Source organism: Bos mutus, chromosome 14, assembly GCF_027580195.1.
Source record: "Bos mutus isolate GX-2022 chromosome 14, NWIPB_WYAK_1.1, whole genome shotgun sequence".
Lineage (NCBI taxonomy): Eukaryota > Metazoa > Chordata > Mammalia > Artiodactyla > Bovidae > Bos > Bos mutus.
Window position 1 is genome coordinate 66,959,690 of NC_091630.1, and position 5,338 is coordinate 66,965,027.

Genomic DNA, 5,338 nt, shown 5'->3' on the forward strand with positions numbered 1-5,338 from the left:
TAGATATTCTAGGATTTGACACAGTGAAGTATTAAGTGGAAGCCTTGGGTGCAAAGTGATCATGATTAATTTTGACCCATGCTAAGTCATACAAATATATGGTTAAAGAAAATATTAGCTGATGAGACTGGAAAACACTGATAAAAAAATTTCCTGTTAAAAAATAGCTTACCTTCTGATCATTAAATTAATACTTGCTAATTGTAAAATACACAAAGAACTATGGGCTTCCCTTGTATCTCAGTTGGTAAAGAATCTGCCTGCAATGCAGGAGACTGGGGTTCATCTCCTGGGTTGGGAAGATTCCCTGGAGAAGGAAATGGCAACCCACTCCAGTATTCTTGCCTGGAAAATCCCATGGACAGAGGAGCCTGGCTGGCTACAGTCCATGAAGCCACAAGAGTTGGACATGACTTAGTGACTAACCCATGAAGTAGGAATGTGCAGTATAGGGAATAAAGTCAATAATGTTGTAGTAACTTTGTATGGTGACTGATGGTAACTAGCCTTATGGTGATTGTTCCATTGTAGGTTGTACACCTGAAGCTAATATTATATGTGAATTATAATTCAAGAATAAAAAAGAACTATCCGAATTTTTCCTTATGCAGCCCTAGGCACAATTCCAGCACTTGTTACTAGAAGCTGTTCTAAGAAGTAAAGTGAAAGTGAAGTCGCTCAGTCGTGTCCGACTCTGCGACCCCACAGACTGTAGCCTACCATAGACTCTAGCCTACAGGCTTCTCCATCCATAAGGAAGGGCCCAAAGCCTGGAAGTAAGTCCCAAGAGGAAGAATGGTTGACGAAAGGGCTAGCTCAGTTAGTTCCCTATTTTCCCCCGATTCAGAAGATGAAGTGCATTCCAGATCCAGTATGTTAAGGTCAATTCAGTTTCAGCACATTGATGAGGATCCCTTTGTTTCTAAAATTGATATTGAGGAAAAAGCAGAATGGAGGCTTATGAAGATACCAGTCAGACTGTTCAGAATAATAGACTCCTCATTTTACCATCCTACTGCCGTCAACCAATCAGTGAAACACTTGTATTGTCCACTGCAGGCATTAGTATTTTACTAAGAGAAGAAAAAAAAAAAAAAGACAGTGAGAAAAGGAGAAAAGAAATGTAAGGTGTGGTTATTGCCACTTATGGTTAGAGGTCAACCATTCTTTCTTCCTTATGTTTATTTGGCTGTGTCAAGTATAGGTTGTGGCATGAGGGATCTTCATAGCATCATGGGCGATCTTTCCTTGTGTCACATGTCCCACAGCATGTGGGATCTTAGTCTCTGGACCAGAAATCAAACCCACGTCCCCTGCACTGCATGGTGGATTCTCCACTGGATCACCAGGGAAATCCCATTCTTACTAACTTTCAAACTTCAGCTTAAAAGTAACTTCTGTCAAACCTTCCTTGACCCCTAGGTTAGTTTATATCTTCTTACCCTCCAGAGCAACATGTACTTCCCTTTTTTTGGATACATACTGACATCTTTAAGCCACCCCAAGGTGGCTCAGTGTTAACGAATCCGCAGGCAAGGCATCCGGGGAGGCAAGTTCAGTCCCTGAGTCAGGAAGATCCCCTGGAGGAGGAAATGGCAATCCATTCCAATATTCCTGCCACAATAATCCCATGGATAGAGGAGCCTAGTGGGCTACAGTCCATGGGGCTGCAAAAGAGTCAGACGTGACTGAGCATGCCCACACGCCTGACATCTTTTGTTACATTTGCTGCTGTTATCGCCATTAAATCCTAGGCTGTGCTCACCACTTTACTTACACCAAGCATAGTGCCTGACACAATTTAGCTACTTGATACATTTTACTACATTGAATTGGCTTGACCTGTACTCTAATTATGGCTGTATGAGCTGTATTCAAGGAGAGAAAGAAGATGAAGACAAAATTCCAAGTTAATATAATTGGCTCCATCATTTGCAACTAGAATTTGCAAAAGATTACCTAAGTGCTGAGGGAATGCAGAACAGTTAAGTGAGTGGCCAAAGTCTTTTTGGACAAGGTGCATGGTGAGCAAGAAAGTTTTGATCTTATGTGTTACAAACCAAAACATTAGTGAAAAGGGAGTTGTTCAGTTTGGTACCAAAAAAAAAAAAAAAAGATGAAGGAAAGGTTGTGTTCAATGCATTGAAAAATGTGTATTACACACCAGGTGCAGAGAATACAACTGTGAATAAGACATGGTCCTTGCCTTAAGAGCTAAATCTCTTGAAAAGGTGTAAGTCAATAACTGCAATACAAATTAGTGACTGTTGTGACAAAGAGGTAATTATGAAAACTTGAAGAGAAAGAGATATTAATTAATGTGGGTCTTAAACAATGGATAATTGAAGAGAGGAGGAAAAGGCTTTTTCCTGCAATAAGAATAGCATTTGAAAAGGCAAAAGTGTAATAAGCCTGTCAGGCCAGATGGTGCCAACGGAGATTTCGGAGGTGATTAAGCAATGAAATGAAAAGACCAAGTGTGCTTTTTGTTTGTTTTAAAGGTTAACTAGATCTTTACCTTAAAATAAAGGAGAAAAAAATGCATTCTGGTCAAACATCCCTAGGTTCTTGAGCCAGACTTCCTGGGCTTGGTTTCAGGCTCTGCCTCCTATTAGCTGTGTGACACTTCTTTGTACCTCAGTTTGCTTGTTTGTAAAATAGGGTTAAATATAGCACCTGCTTGATAGTGTGGTTGTGAGGACAAAATTAGGTACTATATGAAAAAAATTGTAGAATGCTGCCCAGACTGTAAAAGTGTCTCTTGTTGTGATTACGGAAGTAGTATTACTTTCTGCCAGTCAGGGGGTGATTTTGTCATGTTTCGCCTCAGGCTTGAGTGACAGATTTTTGTTTCTGAATAAGTACAGCCAGGCCAAGGACTTCCCAGGCAGCTCAGTGGTAGAGAACCTGCGGGTGAATGTAGGAGATGTGGCTTCGATCCCTGGTCAGGAAGATCTAGAGAAGGAAATGGCAACCCACTCCAGTATCTTGCCTGGGAAATCCCAAGGACAGAAGAACCTGGTGGGCTGCAGTCCATGGGGGTGCAAAAGAGTTGGACACGACTTGGCGACTAAACAGGAAGCAGCAGTCAGGCCAAGATTCAAACATACCTAAGTGATGGTTATGTAACATTTAAGTTTGGAAAGCATGGGTATTCAGAATGTGCCCTATGCGAGGATCACAAATGCTCTTTTTGCCTTCAGGTTGGAAGTGGGTTTTGGACTGTACACATACAGATAAGGTGACTTTCAAAATATTAATTAAAAATTACCTACTTAAAAAAATTTACCTACTTAATAAGGAAAAAAAATCCTCATGGTAATTTCTAATCAAGTAGCAATCATTCTGATGATAACAATTTGCTTCTACAAGAGTCAGCTGACCAAGCCTTCTGTCATTTTAGCAATATAGGAACTCATAGTTACCTATAAGCAGTTAAGTGAAGAATTATCTTCAGGAAAGCAATCTCCCACATATTAAACTGATTTTCTTGAGTTCTTTCTAATTCGATGTGTCTTTCAAGCAGCTGAATTTGTTGATAGCAGGGAGGAATGTCAAGGAAAGTCTTGGTTTTATAATGGAAGAAAGGTAAAGTATATTTACCTTGTATATTTACTCTGATCATTCAAGAGTATTGGGGAAACAAGATTTGGAGACCAGGAGTTTAGCTTTTGGTTTCATCACTTATAAACTGTGATTTGGCCAAGCCACTTAACCTCTTTAAGTTTCATATTTGTTATTTTTAAAATCCAGGTAGTTTTGAGTGTCAAATGATGCCTGTGAAAGTGTTTTGACACATAATTATTTCATTAACAGATAAAACATATTTAGGTTGAAAAATGGTGACAAGTACTGTACTTGTATAAACTCAGCAAACTGCCAGGAACTTTAAATTTCATGAAGACATTGCCCTATCCCTTCAGAGATTTGACTGACTTTTGACTTGTTCAAGGTCCTGAGCCTGGTTAGTGGCAGCCAGAGTCTAGGTCTTCTGATTTCTAATCACCTAGTCTTTCCTACTACACCACTGTCATTCATCATTCATTCAATACAGCTTTATGGACGATAAATACAAAAATATTGTGCTAGTCGCTGTAGGTGATTCTGATTTATCAGACTCAGATTCTCCTCTCAAGGAACACAGAAACTAGTGGTAATAGCCATAAATGTATAGTCAGAAGCTGGAACGATAAGGTATGAATAAACTATTATGTGATCTGGTGAGGATCAGTGGACCCTTGGTAGAAGAGGTGACAATTCAATTCTGCTCCAAAAGGCAGAAAGGATTTGTACATAAGTCTTAGAGTTTAAAACATGCAGTCCAGGGTTACAGTAAGGTGAACAAAGGCACTGGTCTTAGCCCTCAATAAATTCTAGGAAGTTTCAGGTTTTTTTTTTTTTTCGTAACAAGGTCCATCTTTCACCTGTGAATCTCGCAGACTTCTACTGTTCCCTCTAGAATGCCTGTCCTGGACAAAATTCATGTAACTTGCCGGAAGGCCTTGCTTGATTCACTCCAGGCAGAGTGAAGGACTGCCTCCTGTTTCCATGGTTCCCTCCTCGCCCACCCACTTTTTCAGGGCACTTATGACACATCTCTGTTTATTTTACTTCTTTGCCCCGCACCCTTCACCGTTTCTGATTTTGAAAAAAAAAAAAAAAAATAGGGCAACGCGCATAAGTGTATCTTCAGCCTGGGTACAGTGACAAAGTGCACAGTTGCCTGACAATTTGGGGTAAAGGAAGGGAACACCTGGCATATCCTCTTTCTTCCTCTGCCAGACGCCTGCCCACAACCTTCTTGCAGATTCAGCAGTGAACGTCACGTTCTCCACGCACCTGTAGCTCTTTCTACCGCCCCCTAGGCATGTAGGCATAGGCCAGAAAGGCTGTGTCTGATTCCTCTCTATGACACCTGGGCCCGGCACGTAGCGACCTGTCCACAGAGGGGCCAGAAGAATGACTTGCCGAGGCCGCGAAAGCACCGCGGGGTTTCCTCGGAACCAGCCCCACCTCTTTCTGGGTAGGATCCCAGTTGCTGGGCCCGTGACACTCAGGGCAAGACGCCCACCAGCCCCACTCCCTCCAGAGCCAGCCAGTGCCTTCCCATCCGCCCATCCGGCTGCAGGCCCCCATCCCCACGCCCCCACCCGACACCACGCAACCTCGTCCTAGCGCCTCTCTGGGCGTCACCGCGCGAGCCGCGCCACCTGCGATTGGCCAAACACGGCATAGCGCCATCTCGGCCTACAAGCGGCGCTCGCCCTCATTGGCTGGTGACGGCAGGGGGCGGTGACGGTGGGCGGAGCCCCGCCCCTCTGGTCCCTCGCCGGGGTCG